The sequence below is a fragment of the Lolium rigidum genome, chromosome 3 (genome assembly GCF_022539505.1).
Source record: "Lolium rigidum isolate FL_2022 chromosome 3, APGP_CSIRO_Lrig_0.1, whole genome shotgun sequence".
Taxonomy (NCBI): domain Eukaryota; kingdom Viridiplantae; phylum Streptophyta; class Magnoliopsida; order Poales; family Poaceae; genus Lolium; species Lolium rigidum.
Genome location: NC_061510.1, coordinates 257,246,683 through 257,266,135, shown reverse-complemented (window position 1 = coordinate 257,266,135; position 19,453 = coordinate 257,246,683).

Sequence of the window (19,453 nt, the reverse complement as noted above, 5' to 3'; positions counted from 1 at the left end):
GGTAGGAGGAGGAGAAGAAAAACGGCGCAGGGCCGTCCACCATCATCCTCTCCTCCTCCTCCTCCTCCTCCTCCTCCTCCTCCTCCTCCTCCTCCTTCGAGTGGACTTCGACGCCGGTGTCGGAGACAACTCCGAGCAGCCACTCGTCGGACTGGGATTCGGAGTAGGATTAGAGTAGTTTAAAATAAAATGTCTCAATGTATCGTTGAACTTTTAATATATTTCGTATTTTCGATTAAATTTTCATATTTGTTTGATTTATTTTGAAACGAAACGGTCGAACTAGCTGTTCGCGACGCGCCGCGCGCTGCATCATGGCGCGCCCGGCGGAGGAGCACTTTTCCGCCCGAGCACGCGCCGCAAAATGCCGCTTCCGGCGGGGGAACTTTCACCGCGGCGCGCGGTATCTGTTTACAGCGCGCTGCAACGTAGGTATAGCGCGCGGATATATGCCGCGCCTGTTGGAGATGCTCTTGTATAGAGTTAAGTTAAGTAAAAAAAATGTGATGGCGTCTGAAGTTTTTCGAAAAAAGATGAGCAAGTATTCGGTTTAGGAGGATGCCATGGGGTGACCCTGCTGTTTTGCGACAAAATCTTAAAGATCTGTGTGAAAATTATAGTCTTAAAGGATGAAGATGATTCTTGTAGATGGTTATTAAATCCTAGTGTCAAGTTTATTGGAAGATCTATGTATTTGGCTTTGAAGGCTTGTGCGGTGAAGTGGCCACATCGGAAAATGTGGTGGATAAAAGTGCCGCTAAAAATAAAAAAATTCTTGTGGTTGATCTTTCATAAAAGTATTTTAAAGAAATATGTTCTGATTAGGCGAGGCTGGAAGGGTAAAGATAACAAATGTTGTTTTTTCTGATGAACTAGAAACTATTGATCATCTATTCTATAATTGCAAGTTACCTAGATTCGCTTGGGCTGTTGTTGAGGTAAATTTTAATAATATAAGTAATTGAAGTAAAGTTAGAAACTTAGTTGCCATCCGTGTAACTGTTGTTATTTGATCTTTGTTGAATACATGAAATGTTGCTTGTTTTATAGTGGTAGTGTACCAGATTTCTAGTTTGATTGACAAATGGGCTGGCTTGCAGAAAACAAACGGGCGCTAGCGCATCTCATCGGGGCCGGTGCATGGCTTGGTGAGAGCATGTTTAACAGAACCCTCAAACTGGTCAAACCCTCAAAATAATTGCCAGTTTGAGGGTTGAGGCAAAAAAATGGCGCAGATCAGAGCCCTCAAAACTGCAAACCCTCAAAAAAAATTGCAGGCCGAACCCTCAACTTGGACCCCAACCTGCAACAGTGAGGGTTCGTAGCAAATTTCCAGGTCGAGCCCTCACCCGGTCAAACCCCACGTGAGCGAGGGATTTTTCCCAACTGCTCCCGCCCCCGCCCCTTCCATCCGCGCCGCCGGCGCCCGCCGCGGGCCATGGAGGCCGGCCAGCCCCCGGCGACCATCTCCGCGTCGCCCGCCGCCGTCCCCGCCCCCGGCCCCGCCCCGCGCCTCGACCGATGCCTTGGTGGCGGCGATGGTCGCCACGACCCACGTCGGGCAAAAACAGAGGCGGGCGGGCACCCACCTACTGCCGGCGACCCCCTCCGCGCCGCCCGCCCCCATCCCCGCCCCCAAGAAGGCCAAACCGTCCGGGAAGCCGGCGAAACCGGCCGCGCCCCCGCCCCCAAGCCGGCTCCCGCGCGCAAGGAGAAGCAGCTCCCGGCAAATGATGTCTCCGATGACTATGTGATGATGATCACTTGCACGTTGTATATTTTGCTACGATTTCCATGGGATTTTACTATATGATGATGATGATTTGCAAGTTTGTTTCATGTTTGTGATGATGATTATTTGCAAATTTGAAGTGATTATGTTGCTGTCCAGTTTTGAGGGTTTGAAGGCCGGGGCGCAGATCAGAGCCTTTGGTTTGAGGGCTCTGATCTGCGCCGGCTATTTTGGGCCTTCAAAATCACAATTTCTCAGCTCTCAAACTGGTTTTGAGGGTTGCAAGTTTGAAGGCTCTGTTAGACATGATCTAAAGGTGGTAACTGTTGGACACCTCTATTAAGAAGAATTGTAGTCGGCTGAGGAAAGCTGAGGAAACAAAAGATTGCAAAAGGAGAAGGAGCGGGTTCATGTAGGGTTTTAGAGTTATGTTTGTGTTCATGTTTTGGTGTAGTAAAATGTAAGATGCTAAAAGTCTAAGGTTTGTGCAGATCCAGGATGGTCGGTACAAGGTGGTGATTCCTGGATGTTTCTGGTTAGGTTTTGGTTATGTCAGGTTTTTATCTGTTTGGTAGAGCTGTCCAATTCGGTGTTTTTGAAGAGATGTAACCTCACCTATGATACATGCGGTTTCATTTCGAATGATATCAGGAGCTGGGAGCTCCTTAATTCAGAAAAAAAGTTTCAAACTATCCATCTAAGTAGCTTTTTAAAAAGGCTTATATTATGAAACTGTTGCAATAATACTTGAAAGGTGTTAGCAGCTGCATAGCTAAATCATGGATGTTTCTTCTACCCACATGCCATTGCAACTTGTAGAATTTTTTTTTCAAATAAGGGAACGTAGCCCCAGCCTCTGCATCAAAAACTTGCTACTTGTAGATGATGATCCATATGCCATTACCGAAAAGCGGTTCAGCATACTTGATTGTATGCAAAAAGAGAAAACTTGTCTAGAATCGGTGTAGGCTAGGTGAAAAACAGCCACGAGAGCTCCAAACCGCGACGCGCGGCCATGGACCTGCCGGCGGCGGCGGCCTGATCTCCCTCCTCCGGCATCCCCTGCGAGCTCCGCGACCTGATCTGGAATCCTCTCGAAGACCTCTTCCAGTCCCTCGGTCCGCCATGTAGGGGCTCGGCCTGCTATCCCGGCGGCCACTCCTGCAGTTTCCCCCCTCCAATGGCTGCGACGGCGGCCTCCCCGGCCTCGCCGCCCTCTCCTGCCGCGCTTGCTCGCCGCTCGTCCAGGCTGCCTCCTGCAGGGAGGTTTCGCAGGGAGAATGGCGGCATGGTGGTCCCGCGTGCGGCCGTCTCCGGGCCTGCAACGGCGACGCTCCCTTCTCCCCTGCCACAGGTTGGGCAGGCGTGGGAGCTATGCTCGCAAGCGCCGCCCCTCCCGTCCGTGCTTGCTGCGGCCTCAGCGTCTGGCCCGTCGCCGGCTGGCGAGCTGCTGCTGCCTTCTGGAGCCCCATCTTGGTCTTCTGCTGCTGTCGACGATGTGGAAGACGATGACGCTGCTGCTGTCGACGATGTGGAAGACGATGACGCTGCTGCTGTCGACGATGTGGAAGACGAAGAGGAGCTGGCCCCCCAGACGCCGCCGCCTTCTTCAACTCCGCCGCGTCCCCTAGTCTGCCCGGTCCAGGTTGGTGGCGGGCCTGTGGAGGCTGCAGCTGCGCCCCCATCGTATCCCAAGTTCAGGGCTTCCGATGTTGTCGGCGTCAAGGAGGGCAAGGAGGAGCTTTCCCCCCAATCGCCGCGGTCGGCTGCTGGCATCCTTGAGGCCAGTGCAGGGGCGCTGGCCACGCCGTGGCCTCCTTCTTGGGCGTCCGCTGCGGACAATGACGATGATGACGACGAAGTGGAACTTGCTCCCCAGACGCCACCGGCCACCAAGTCCTTCAATGTTGCTGCCAATGTTGACAAAGTTGATGACAAGGAGGTGGAGTGTGTGGCAGGCGAGTGTGATGGCTGGCAGGAGGTGATGCCGCGGCGCGGTCCGGGCCGCCCGGCTCTGCCTGCATCGTCGTTTGCTCGCTGTCCTGTCCCTCTTTGGCTCAAGGGTAGATGCTGCAGGTGCCTAGCCACTGGTCACCGTGCTGTGGTTTGTTGTGACCCCTTCAGGTGCTCTCGATGCCTTGAGAACGGTCATCGGGCACGTGACTGCCGTAACGCCTGGCGTCCTCTCAGCTGGTTATCATGCCCTGTCGCGTCGTTGCCCCGCAAGGAGAATGCTCCTCGTCGGCCCCAGATTGAGGTCTCGCTCCCATCTAATGTGCCTCATCGTCGGTCCTGGGCATCAGTGGTTTCCGCTCCTGTTGGCTCGTTGGCCTCGGAGGATATGCAATCCTCTTTGGAGAAGCAAGCTAAGTTTTTTGAGGAGGCCGTTCGTCCTCTTCACGAGGCTATTGACTCCTTGCACAGTTGGATGCTAGCTATTGGGGGCTTTCTGGAGCGAGCGGAAGCAGCGTTGGGTAGGCTCTCCCGGACGCCTGCCGATCCTGTGGTTCTACCTGATGATGGCAAAGTGGGCGCGAGCGGAGCGGGCCTTCACGGCTGCTTCTCTCCTCGTGCTAGGGCGAGCTCGGTGATCACAGCTCCGGTCATGCAGATCATGCCTGAGCTTGTGGAGTTGTGTGGTGGTGTGCTTACGCCTCCTTCCGTCAAGGAAGTGAGGCCCGTCTTGCACGAGTCCTCGGATGTGTATTCTCCGCCATGTCAGGCGCTTGGCTTCGAGAAGTGTGGTGTTGATGGTAAGGTCTCTCTCTCGCCTGAGTTCGGAAGGCGCGTTGGTACCCGGAGTCAGTCGTCGCGGAGAGGTTTGCGATTTTCTCGCAACCTTGGTTGTTGCCTTTCCTGGATCCGCAGTTGGTTGATGGGTGCCCCAATGGCGTGGCCTGTCGCGTTGGAGTCTCGTGTTCGAGTGTTTGTTAGTGTTGCTTTGTGATTTCTGCAGATGTGTTGGTTGTGTGGGTTTGGCCCAGTTGATGTAGGTTTTCGCCCGGTTTTCTCCTAAAAACCGAGCACCCTCTTCTTAATTAATGAATGGGGCAAAGCTTTTGCCTCTCTTTCAAAAAAAAAAAAAAAAAAAGCGGTTCAGCTGGCAAATGCTGATCTGCTCCGTTGTTGTGCAGACCAACGTCGAGTGATGATCAGTGTTTGCTGATGATTTGGCATGCTGTTCTTCTGATCGATAAGTTTGGCAACAATGCAAATGATAAATGTATGCTTGCTTAAGTATCCGAAACATCTCATCACCCGTGAGGCGGCGTGAGTCCTATCTCCCATCACCATGAGCTTGATCCTTGCATCTACCATGATTTTACTCCCTCCAAAACTTCTTCCCCGGCCGGCAAAATGACTGTCTCTCGTCACTACTACTTTTTACTGCAGGTTACGATGATGATGATAACTCCTACTGGACGGTGTTGGGCCTGGGCCGGTGCCTGGTGGCCCAGCTGCGACTCTGCAGTGAGCTGTGACGATGGAGGCATACGGAGCCAACAAGGTTAAACGGAACCCCTCTGCGGCTGCCCTGAATCTGATGAATGCAATGCCGGCAGCATGCAGCCACTGACAGTCTGACTCGTTTTGACTGCTGGTCCACCGTCCACTTGTTATACGCACCAATGCACACTCTGCTAGGGCTTGACTCCACAGTGTGCAACCGTACAATACGTACGTACTGGAAAATGATTGTATGTACGATCAAAACATGTAGCAGCATGCAGGTAGATGTGGAGTTTCACCTTGATCAACAGGTACATTTTGACACAATATTACATCGAGATAGATTAGACCCAGCGGTTTTCCACTCTTCCTTGTTTCGTAGGCAGCGACCCAACTCCCTCTCATCTCCACCGGCAAGGGGCAAGGGCCTTGGTCTTCTCTCTCGCTGCTTGCCGCTCCGACTGACATGAGGGTGGGAACCTTTTTAGCATTTAGGGTTAAGGTTTGTCTGCCATAGTGCATTGTTGGGTAGTGGAAGCGACGCCTAGGCAGACAAATTTGTCTCAAGTCTACTCTCATATTGGCAATAATATTCACGGTCTCAAACTTGATGGCAAGGTGTGCTTGTCGACCCTTCAGAGCGGCGGTTTGGTCTTCTCGCCATTATACAGATCTAATGAGATGAATTTATCAGTGTGTCGGTGACGTACATCATTATCAATGGTGGCGTTGATGGCTGGTGTGAGATGGATACTCTGGAGCGAGGATATTGGTCAAGAGGTGGTGGATCTATCGGTATCCCCGACTTCGTCAATGGGGTGCGGTGGATCATGGTACAAGGAAGCATGGCGATGTCCCCCGGTCGACGTGCAACAACGACATCTGCCCTCGCTGCTTGTAGTGGGTCTGTTTATGGACTCACAAACCCTTATTGACGATGCTTCTTTCAGTCTAGCAATACGTGCGTGCGTCTAGGCAAAGTGTGAAGGCGGCCGCTTGCTTCTCGAGTGCAAAAAATCTAGAGTTGATTGTGCATTTTTCTGTCCTTCGGATTATGTATGTGCAAAGTTTTTAGGACAATTGTATTTTCCGGAATTTTCTATTGGTTTTAATGTTTGTTTGTTCATCTAACTATTTTTTCTACTAATTAAATATGTGGTTGCTTAAAAAATACATTGAGATTAGTGATTTTTGGGGTCAAGGTATGGTAAAATGGTATTTACAGTTCGAGGTAGAGCGGCTGGATTAGCTCCAGCAGAGAACCATATATCGTGTATTTTTCCTTCTTTTCTTAATACAAAAACCATGTGCACCAGCATGTGCACAGAATTAAACTACTCCGTACGATACTACTCCAACTACAGTGCTTGGAGTTCGAGCCGGATTCGATTCCGCCCTCCCCTCGCGGATCGTATCTCGGATCCCCATGGAATTCCCCTGTGCTTCCATCTCCGTTGCTGACCTTGACCTCAGGCTGTCAGTTTACTGCAGTGGTAGTAGTGTTTTTCATTTGGCAAAGAATTACTGCAGTAGTTGTACCGTAGACCACCTGTATAGTGAAATTCACAGAGTTGCTGCCATTGATTTACCGCCCTGGTCAAACTACTGTAAGAAAAAAAATCCAAGAAAAGTACGTGTACAGGGAACCATATTTATCCACCTGTATAGTGAAGCAGTCAAGCAGTATACTATTGCTACCAGTACATACATCGGCAGAGTAGTATTTTACAGCAAGTGACAGGGGGCAGGCTTTACTGGTGAGAATATGAGATGGGTGTGAGGAACCACCAACAACCGGGTGGATGGCCTGCCGCGCGTCACCGGAGTCACCGTCGATCGAGACTACATTAGTCAAAACAAAATACTGAGTACATTTTGCAAGCCAAGTAAACGACGTATGTGACGTACTAGCATTTTTATTGTCTAATCGGCGTGGGAATATCGCATTTCTTACAAAAGAGGCTCGGGTGTGTTTGGTAGGTCGGGTCTACCCAGAAAATCTTCTCCCAACCGAGAATTTTGGCCCATCCGGTGTTTGTTAGGTCGGGTCAGCTTATCTGGGCAGTGCCCACCTCATACAGAAAACGGCCTTCAGCCTTGCCCGGTTGCGAAGCCCGAATTGAGCTTCTCACCTCATCCCGGTTGAAGTCATCCCGCAAAAAACTGTAGCGTGGGCGCGTGGCACCCCCAAGACCCCCACCCCACGGCTCATTCTCCCCCAAATCCCTCTCTCTCTCTCTTATCCATGCGTTGCACCGCACGACGACCTAGCGCCGTGGCAGAGCTCCTCTCGCCGCTCACCTCGTCGTCGAGACGTCGGCCGCCCGCCACTGCCTCAGCCTCGCGCCGCCATGGCCTCGGACGGCCGCCACTGCCTCGTCCTGGCGCCGCCATGGCCTCGGTCGGCCGCCACTGCCTCGGCCTCGCTCCGCCATGGCCTCGACCGGCCTCGACGGCCTCGGCCTCGTGCCGCCACGGCCTCGGCCACGCGCCGCCTCCCGCCGAGTACCTGCCACGGCCTCGCACCGGGGGCTCCTCTCACCGGCGGCCGTCCTCTCGCCGGCGGCGGATTCTCAGGGATCCGATTGCTTTTCGTTTTGGCTTCTAGGGACCTGATTGCTTTTAATTTTTCTGTTCGAGGTTCTTTGTGTAAAAAAATCGGACCAGCTCGGTTGAGCTCAGATTGCCTCACCAAACACAATCTCTGTTCAGCATGTGTGAGCACACCCAATCTACCAAACGTGTGCTAAAATCTCACCAGAGCTTGTATAAGGTCAGCTTGTATTGGTTGAGAATGCCTTTCTCTAGTGACCCGGGCTAACAAACACGCCCTCATGGTATCCCAACCGAGCAAGAAACTTGACTAATTTGTGCAGAAGCTAAGCCAAGAACTTGCGCAAAGGCCCTTGCCGATATATGAGTTTCATACTACAGTAAAATCCTCGCGGTGCAGCTCGATAGCTGATGCTGATCCAAGGACGGCAGCTGATTATTTAAAGTACGTCCTTGCTGTAATTAAAATAGTCCGTATACCTCTTCTCTCCAAGATCTCGTTGATATAGCTTTGCGTATAAATACTGCAACAGTAATATTGATGGACATAAAGCCTTGATGCGTGATGTATAATTAAAGTCTTCTGCAGATTTGCTAATTTGAAAAATTGACGTGTCCCAGCTAAGTTGCACACTTACAAGTGAGCAAGTCTAGTCGTTGTGAGTAGACTGTTGGATAATTAGGCACAATTTCCATGATTAATTCCAGAATATAGAGCATGACGAAAATAACTACTAACATGTGAAACTCGAACATACTAGATGCAGTGATCAACATGAACAGTAGCAGAGCAAACGGTACAACATCCATCGCTAAACAGATCGAGATATGTCGCACGTACCGATCTGGTGGAGGTGGCGGTGGAGGTGTAGCGAGACGATGTCGCGGCAGTAACGTTGTTGATGACAACGTTGTTGACGACGGGGACGATGGGTCGAAGTAGACAGCGTTGAAGACGACGGTAGGCAGCACCGCCCGACTTGGACGGAAGGCGACCCGTGATGAAGAGCTTGAGCAGATCGCGCGAGCGCTTCCCAAAAACCTAATTCGCCCTCTCCCGTACAGGATCGCAAGGACGAGTGGTTCCGGAGACCTGCTCTCCCGTTCGCCGATGCACGTCGGCGCGCGGGATGGAGTAGACTACGATGGCGGCGCAAGCAGAGAGAGGTGGAAACCCTAACTCGTGTATTAGATGTATTTCTGCGGTAGCCGGGCAAGAGATTATATAGGCTCGGGAAACCCTAGGCAACGTGGGCCACGCCCACGTCGCACGAACGTTTCGAGTCGGTTACAGATAGCCCACGATCCGGGAGCGACCCGAACCGACTAACTGTGACGCGTCCGTCTAGGACTCTGTTCGTTTTCCTGAGCTGCAAAAAGTAAGGAAAGTCTCGGCTCGAGGCTCAATCCACTCACCACGAGCGCGGCGCGCGTCGTGACGTGTCGTGTCGTGTCGAGTCGAGACGAGCGAGCGAGGAGGAGGAGGAGCGCGCGTGTAGCACTCCTATTCTCACTCACTTACTAGTGGTGGAACAACCCACCTTATAAGGTGGTCTAACTTCCTCCCAACTTTCCATGTGGGACTAAACTTCCCACCTCTTGCCACTCCCTAGTGAGCTGCCACCAACTTGGGCTCAAACTCACAAGGCTGCCACTATGTGGGCTTTGAGATTTATAGGAAAAACTGAAATCTAATTTGGGCCACTAAAAATGGGCCCAATATTTCAACAATCCCCCACCGAGATCTCAAATCCCCATTTAGAGATTTACCAATACTCGCTGCTTGTTTATATACCGAGTGTTTCAGCGGAGACTGTTAAGTTGAACTTCCGCCTAGAACCTTAAGCTACATCCATTCACACTTGAACAATGGACTAAGCCTTGAATTGCAAGTTTTGCGTGAACGGGGTTTCACTCAAAGTCATGACCAGTACATGGCTGCCGTGTAGCCTACCCCGCGGGTGAAGCATATGCGTCATACTTCGTGGTCTCTTCATGAGTTTACTAGAGATCACCCAAATCTCATAGATTGCGACGTTTAACAATTGGACTCATATAGGTGTGTTATTTCAAGAATGCTCGTAGGACAAGCATCTTTGCTATAATAGCCAACATAAACACATTAAGGCTTGTTGCCAACCTGCCTTACAGCAAGCGAGAGTTGTGCATCTTCACATAGAGAGGGTTACATAATACTCTCCTCAATTAAACCACTAGTTTGTTCTTCCCGAGTCCTAATTCACGGGATCTCCGATCACAAAGGTTGGGTTACCACTATGGCGTAACATCAACGGGTCTCAAACCCATCTCCCTCGATGCACTTTCTATCACATTACGTGATAGTCCCTTTGTAAAGGGATCTGCGCAGTTTTTGTACTGTTTGAATATATGTAACGAGTTATTACTCCGGAGTTTCGCAATTTCTCGACGAGACTTCAAACATCTCTTGACGTGTCTTGATGACTTCGCGTTATCCTTAGAATTGTTCACTTTGACAATTACGGTTTGATTGTCACAATTCAAAAGGATTGCCGGAACAGGTTTTTCAACCACGAGCAAGTCCATCAAGAGCTCACGCAACCATTCCGATTCAACGAGTGGTTGTGTCTAAAGCAGTAAGTTCCGCTTCCATAGTTGACCTCGTCAATATGGTTTGCTTACAAGATCTCCATGACACTCTGCGCCACCTCCAAAGGTAAATACATACCCACTTGTGGCGTACGGATCAGCTACATCCGAGATCCAATTCGAATCACTATATCCTTCAAGCACAGTCGGGTGCCCCGAATAGTGAATCCCATAACTCATTGTACCACATAGGTAGCGCATGACCCTATCAAGTGCATGCCAATGATCAGTACCCGGGTTTGACATGAACCTACTCAACTTGCTAACGACAAAAGAGATGTCGGGTCTAGTCGCGCTCGCTAAGTACATGAGTGAGCCAACGATCCGAGAATATCTCAATTGATCTATGGCAATCCTCCGGTTCTTGCGTAGTGTCTACACCAGGATCATAAGGTGTTGAAGAAGGCTTGCTATCAATATAGCCGAACCGGCTCAAGATCTTCTCAACATAATGGGATTGCGTTAGAGTAATCCCACTCTCGTTCTTAATCAGCTTGATGTTCGAATCACATCGGCTTCTCCCGGATCTTTCATATCAAAGCTCTTTGACAAGAAAGACTTGACCTCGTGTATTACTTTCATGTTTGTACCAAAGATCAGAATATCATCCACATACAAACATAGTATAACACCTTCGCCCCCACCATGGCGATAGTAAACGCACTTGTCGACCTCATTGACAACAAAGCCTACGAAGTTAAAGTTCGTCAAACTTCTCATGCCATTGCTTAGGTGCTTGTTTTAGGCCATATAAAGATTTCAGCAACTTGCACACCTTTCTTTCTTCACCTTTTACTACGAACCCATCGAGCTGATCCATATAGATTTCCTCTTCCAACTCTCCATTAAGAAAAAGCTGTCTTTACGTCCATTTGATGAACGATAAGACCATAGGAGGCAGCAATGGACGAGTAGTACTCGAATGGTGGTAAGTCTAGCGACAGGTGAATAGGTGTCGAAGTAATCTTCGCCTTCTCTCGTGTGTAGCCTTTAGCTACAAGCCGCGCCTTGTACTTCTCAATAGTACCATCAGGTCTTAGCTTCTTATTGAACACCCATTTGCAGCCCACGGGCTTGCATCCATGGGGTCGTTACGATAGCTCCCAAGTTCCATTAGAAAGAATCGAGTCCATCTCGTTATGGACAGCTTCTTTCCGAGTCATCTGCATCCGGAGATGCATATGCCTCTGCAATGGACGTGGGAGTATCATCCACAAGGTACACAATGAAATCATCACCAAAGGATTTTTCAATCCTTCGTCTCTTGCTCCGTTTAGGAGCTTCATTGTCATCCTTCTCGTTAACATTCTCATGTGATTGTTCAAAATACTCATTAGATGTACTAGACTCGAGGATTATCTCGAGTAGAAATTCTAGCAATGCTATGCATATCTTTCATAGGAAACATATTCTCAAAAAATGTTGCATCACGAGATTCCATAATAGTATCAACATGCATATCGAGTACCTCGGATTGAACTACTAAAAATCTATATCCTACACTCCGCGGAGCATAACCTAGAAAGATACAATCCACTTGTCTTTGGTCCGAGTTTGCGCTTCTTAGTGATTGGAATATTGACTTTCGCCAAACATCCCCATGTGCGCAAATACGAAAGTGATGGTTTTCTTCCAGCCCACTCCTCGTAAGGGGTTTTATCTTTATTCTTGTTAGGAACTCTATTCGGGACATGACATGAAGTCAATAAAGCCTCCCCCACCATGCCTTAGATAAACCAGCGGTGGCTAACATGGAATTCACCAAGTCGGTCAGCGTGCGGTTTTCCTCTCGGCAACCCCGTTTGATTGGGGTGAATAGGGAGGCGTCCTCTCATGAATAATGCCATGTTCCTCACGGAATTCATCAAAGATTTTAGGAAAATATTCGCCACCACGATCCGACCTAAGACGCTTGATCTTTCTCTCTAGTTGATTTTCAACTTCGGCCTTATAAATTTTAAAGTAGTCTAAAGCTTCATCTTTAGTTCGCAACAAATAAACATAGCAAAATCTAGTCGCATCATCAATCAATGTCATGAAATATCTCTTTCCACCTTTTGTCAACACACCATTCATCTCGCATAGATCAGAATGTATGAGTTCTAGAGGTGCCAAGTTTCTCTCCTCTGCCGCCTTGTGAGGCTTCCGAGGTTGCTTTGATTGCACACAACTATGGCACTTAGAACCTTTGGCAATGGTGAAATTCGGAATTAAACTTAAACTGGATAGCCGAGACATTAAACCAAAATTAATGTGACATAAACGAGAATGCCAAACACTGGTATCATCACTAACATTGCCACAAATATGGTTCACAGACTTATTGCTGAAATCAGAAAGCGAAAAGCGGAACAAGCCTCCGCACTCATAGCCTTTACCAATAAATTGTCCAAACTTGGAAACAACTACTTTATTCGACTCTAAAACAACCTTAAACCCATCTCTGCATAGAAGGGAGCCGCTAACGAGATTCTTGTTCATAGTAGGGACATGCTGCACGTTCCTCAGCTGCACGATCTTCCCGAAGTGAACTTCAGATCTACCGTGCCAACACCACGAACAGAAGCATGTGACCCATTCCCCATCAAGACGGAAGAATCCCGGGCGACATGGTAAGAAGTGAACATGGATATGTCAGCACACACATGAACATTAGCACCTGTATCAATCCACCAACATGGAGATTGAAATACCGAAAGAACAGTAAAGAGATTACCGTACCCATCAGCATTGCTAGCGGTCACCGTGTTGACTTGCCTCGCCTTTTTCTTGCGGTCTGCCCTCTCTCGGACGAGTCCTTAGAAAAGTGGCCAGCCTCTCCACGGGTAAAGCGGCTCGGATCTGCTTTGTTTATCATCTTCTTCTTCTTGAAGGTTGTAGTCTTCATAGGCTTATTGAAGGAGGGCTTGTTATTCCCTTTGTTCTTCGCTGTAGGGTTTCTTCTGCACCATGTTGGCGCTAGGCCGACCCTCTCCTTTCTCGGTATTATCCTTAGCCCGAGCTTTCTCCTCAACATCAAGAGACGCTATCGGATTTTCAGCCGATATCTCCTCGTCTCTTGTGTTTGAGAGTTGTGGCAAAGTTCCTCCATGAAGGGGGCAACTTAGCGATGATGCATCCAACCACAAACTTGTCGGGTAAGGCACACTTAAGGAGTTCAAGCTCTTTCGCAATGCACCGTATCTCATGAGCTCGTTCGACTACTGAACGGTTGTTTACCATCCCGATGTCATGGAAGCTCTCCATGATGTACGGTTCATCTGCTCGCATCGGTTGCACCGAATTTAGCATTCGGTGCATCCCGCAGCTCTTTACCATCCGTTATGTGCATGTACACATCACACGTGACGATCAGCAAGAATACTCAGAACGCATCCGACGAAGAGAGTATTGTTTTCCTTGAACTTGTTCGATCTTGGTCAGATATAGTTCCTTCGGGTAAACCATCGATAACGTCGAATATTTTCATATGAGTAAGCCGAGCATGGCCTTAACTTGCCACCTCTTAAAGTGCACACCGATGAACTTATCCGGCCTCAGTGCATCAGCAAAACCAGCCATTGTTAACTCAGGAAATTGCCTACAATTAGGTTTTTGGATTGTTGGATAATTAGGCACAATTTCCATGATTAATTCCAGAATATAGAGCATGACGAAAATAACTACTAACATGTGAAACTCGAACATACTAGATGCAGTGATCAACATGAACAGTAGCAGAGCAAACGGTACAACATCCATCGCTAAACGGATCGAGATATGTCGCACGTACCGATCTGGTGGAGGTGGCGGTGGAGGTGTAGTAGACGATGTCGCGGCCGGTAACGTTGTTGATGACAACGTTGTTGACGACGGGGACGATGGGTCGAAGTAGACGGCGTTGAAGACGACGGTAGGCAGCACCGCCCGACTTGGACGGAAGGCGACCCGTGATGAAGAGCTTGAGCGTCGCGCGAGCGCTTCCCAAAAACCTAATTCGCCCTCTCCCGTACAGGATCGCAGGGACGAGTGGTTCCGGAGACCTGCTCTCCCGTTCGCCGATGCACGTCGGCGCGCGGGATGGAGTAGACTACGATGGCGGCGCAAGCGCGAGAGAGGTGGAAACCCTAACTCGTGTATTAGATGTATTTCTCGCGGTAGCCGGGCAAGAGATTATATAGGCTCGGGAAACCCTAGGCAACGTGGGCCATGCCCACGTCGCACGAACGTTTCGAGTCGGTTACGGATAGCCCACGATCCGGGAGCGGCCCGAACCGACTAACCGTGACGCGTCCGTCTAGGACTGCGTTCGTTTTCTCGAGCTGCAAAAAGTAAGGAAAGTCTCGGCTCGAGGCTCAATCCACTCACCACGAGCGCGGCGCGCGTCGTGGCGCGTGTCGAGTCGAGTCGAGTCGAGACGAGACGAGCGAGCGAGGAGGAGGAGGAGCGCGCGTGTAGCACTCCTATTCTCACTCACTTACTAGTGGTGGAACAACCCACCTTATAAGGTGGTCTAACTTCCTCCCAACTTTCCATGTGGGACTAAACTTCCCACCTCTTGCCACTCCCTAGTGAGCTGCCACCAACTTGGGCTCAAACTCACAAGGCTGCCACTATGTGGGCTTTGAGATTTATAGGAAAAACTGAAATCTAATTTGGGCCACTAAAAATGGGCCCAATATTTCAACATAGACGACTACAAATTTCGACTAATTCTTTGTTCTCACGGAAGTGTGGATAAATATGGTTCTCTGAGGTGCAACTATATGGCAAGCTTTCTCCAGGGGCAAAAAAATATATCTAGAAATTAAGATAACCAAGCTAAACAAGGCTAGAAGTAACTAAGCATAAGTGAACCCTACTAATGACCTGACATTCTTCTCTGCGAGTTAACCCAACAAAGTATGAGCTCTTCCATCATGACAGATGTAACATCTCAGGATTTGGAGTCACAAAAATAGAGGAACACATATGTGTGCATTGCATTCATGCATAGAAAAAATCCAGGAAATTTTCGCGCTTTCAACTAAAATATGTCACAGTAACTGAAGTTTCACTTGAGTTGATGGAATTGAAGTAGATCATTAAGTCAAGTGCTATAAACCTCAATGTGACTTTTGCTAAAACCTTGTTTTGGGTAGAGATGAATTGATCTATGGGTTAGATCAAATGGAACTAGAACCACCTTAACTAAGAATCAAATATCAGATCCTATAAAGGATCTCAACATGGTATTCCTTGCAACAACCTATGAATACTATTTAACTACAAATCTAAGAAACCAACTAAAATTATTAATCCATTCCTTACTTATCTTTTCTATGTATTTAACTAATACATGTTTCTACCATGAACCTCATGGTATCCATTCCACTTCAATCTTGGATTCATGACAAGGAAATCAACTCTAGTAATCCTCCCTAGTTTTCATTCATTATATTCTTCTCTATTAAAATTATCATACATCAAAACCTAAATAAGAGAGAGATCTATATCTATTAGAGAAGCAATGTCAACACTTGAGCTAAACCCTTGGAAATATATCCATATGCCCACATCATCATCTTTAAGAAGAACCCTAGGGTAGTATTCAAGACATTTTCTAGAAAGGGAATCCATTTATATTAACCATAGATCTTGATGATCACATCATCATCTTTGGAGCATAGCCTTGAGATATTATTCAAGTCATTCCAAAGTAAGAGAAACCATTGATACCAACCTTAGCTATACCTATTAAAGAAGCAAGGACAATTCTTGAACTAAAGTATTAGGATATAAACCATCTCACCTTGGAGTGGTGAGATAATCTAGTATTAAATTGAACAGGACCATATCCATGAATTGATGAAGTAAGGAGGAGACTGATCCCACCAGTATAGCCAAGTGGAGCCTTAGCCTAGATATCTAAGGAGATCTTGTGAGTATCTCATAAACCCTTGATTAATCCATGCCTCTATAATGGAGCTCAAGGTAAAGTGTTACATACAAATAAGTTGATCAAGCACTTGATTTTGGAGGAGAGAACCATACCTCACTAACAATACTTTCAGAAGCCAACCCATGATCACCACAAAGTGGGTGTTGATCATTTAACCCTAAGAGCCTAGGATGGTGTGATGAAAGTAGTATATTAGAGAGAAGTTAGTGAGTAGTGAGTTGATCATGTCTAATGCATGATCATGCTTTGAAGATATAAGTATTAGATAAAACTTTATATGGTAATCAGATATCATCCATCACATGAAATCATAGGGAGATCACTAGTAAGCAACCCTAGATTTATATCTCAATCCTAACTTGTGAATCACTTGGTGATCATAATTAGAATCCTACCACATCTATATTCCACTTGTTCCTCAATTAGTGAACATAAGAAAACCTTAGTGCAAAACCCTATACTTAATTTGGTGTGAATAAACATTCATCCTTATAACCAAAGGCAACCATGATGAGAACCATAACCACTCTAGATATTTCAAAGATAGAGTAAAGATAATAATAGTAGTCAACTTGTAAGAGATAAAACCAATTCTCAAGTCTTTAGCAACTAGGTGAGCACATGCAATATTAGGCAAGTGACCATCTTATCATTGATAGGGAGACTAAACCCTAGTCAACCCAACATGTCATCACATACATAGATCATATCTCACCCTAACTATGTGTCCCATAGTGATCACAAGTAAACCCTATTCCCATGTCCCAAGCTTAATTGGAGTATCACTTGGTGATCAGACGTAAAACCTAAGATCATACCTTAGACTCAAGTATGAGCAAATGGATTAGTTAATAAACCATAACATGAATGAAGGTATCAACTCAACCCACCTTTCAAACCATGCCCATGTAGGAACACTAAAAAAAATTGTTTTCCAAACAAATGTATTTAGTTTGAGAGGAATAATATTTTGTGAAATTCAAACCAAGTTGTAGGAAATAATAAAATTTAGAAACCCCCTAACTTACTTTCCTAGCTCTTAGCAATAACTAAGCAGATGAAAGCATGACTATGAGATCATGTTCTCAAATAAGATATAACTCTTTTTTTATAAAGAAAATAAATTGAACCTCCTACCTATATTCAAGTAACCTAAAATTATTATAAAATATCTTGAATTAAAAAAGAAAAAGAGAATGAAAATAATAGTTATCCACATACTTATTTAAATGTTGAGTATATTCCAAGGACCATCATATTAATAATCATAAAATATTATTCAAGTTATAGTGATTATTTAAAAGCCATATTCAAGAATGCAAATGTTTTCAAACAACTTTAAAACAGAATGGAAATTTAAATCAAATTCAAATAGAAAATACAAAACAGAAAATAAAATTAAAGAAAGGAGAAAAGAGGCTTACCAGAAACCAGGCCAGCACAGCCCGAAGGAGCCCAGCATCAGTCCAGTTGGCCAAGCCCACCAGCGGCCCGGCCCAACTTACCCCTTCGCCTAATATCCACACGAGGTGGATGAAGATATCTTCGTCTCCTTCTTCCTCTGCACGAGCCTCAGCTCGATAGCACGACGCCGATGAAGCCATGTCCCGGCCGCTGTTGACCGGGCGACCATCGACGATACCACGAATAAACCCTAGCCCTCATTTCCCTTTCTCTTTGTTCCATTTTCACAAAATACCGAAACCCTAGCTGCCCGGACGATTCTCGTCGCCGAGGACACCATCGACATCACCGTGCTCGACTTGCCCACCGTGCAGGCATAGACCTCATCTTCTCCGACGGCCGGAGCCATCAATTCCGGTGATAAAGACCTCCATCAAATTTGCCGTTGCTTCCAGTGTGCTCACGGTGAGCTACTGCTTCTCGAGGACCCCTTAGTTTATTCGTGCTAGCCCCCTATCATTATCGTGTCACACGCCTGTGAGCACCGCCGCTCGGCCTCATCGGCGAGCAAGCTCCGACGATACATAGCTAGCGGCGCCACCCTCAAATTGTTCGCCACATCGTCCTGCGTCTAACCCGCCCATAGGCGCGTCAGCGTGTGCTCGGGAACGGCGACACCGTCACCGACATCCCGCCGACCACCGTGTCCTCAGACACGTTTTCAATTTTGAACCAGTCAACTGCCAACGTGGCAGCTGACGTGGCCAAGGCCCACTAGTCAGTGACTGAGGGTAGGTTTTGTCCGGGTAGGTTTAGTATTTCTGTTTTAAATTTAAATTCTAGAAAATATCTGTAACTTTGCCAAATTATATGAAATTCATTTAACCTCGGAAAAATACAAATGAGATATCAAAATTCTCATAAAAATAAATTATATTCAATAAAAATATAATATGAAATTTTTATTACACTAGTAGGAAAAGCCTTATAGGTGAGATCTTCACTGGACGAATATGCGCTACAAAAAGTTCTTTTGTGGTGCACCTGACTCGGTGCGCCACAAAAATAGCTTATTTTGTGGCGCAGAAAAAATAAGTGCGCCACAGAAACAAGAAGGGGCCCACACCCTGCCACCCCTAATCATAGATTCCACTATTTCTGTGGCGCACAGGCGGGATGCGCCACCGAAATAAATTGTTCAGTGGCGCACTCGGTGTGATGCGCCACAGAAATAACTTGTTCAGTGGCGCACTAGTTATGGTGCGCCACAGAAATAGTGGAACTTATATCATGCCCCGTACCCTTCCCACGCCCGTTCACCTCCACGCACCCGTACACCTCTCCCCTCTCCTCTGATCCCTAACCGCCTCGCGTCGCCATGGTGAGCGCTGGCGTCGCCGTCACCGCCGCCTTCCTCCGTGAGGGCCGCATGCCGCCACGCTCCTCCCATCCCCGTCACCTGCAGCACAAGCTGCCGCTACGGCGAGGAGGTGCCGCCGCATCAAGGTGGAGGAGGGGCCGGCGTCGCGTCATGGTGGAGGAGCCGCCGCGTCCTCCTCCTCCATCCCTGCCGTCATCGTCAACCTCCTCCTCCACCCCTGTCGTCGGTGAACTCTCTCCCCTCCCCTCCCCACCCTCTTAATTCCTCTCCCGCGCGAGCACAAGGTGCTCGACGAAATGCTCGTGTGCTATTGTTGTCATTGTTGCTGTCATTGTTGTTGTCATTGTCCTGGTGAACTACTGTTGCTAGCTTGCTGTCATTGTCC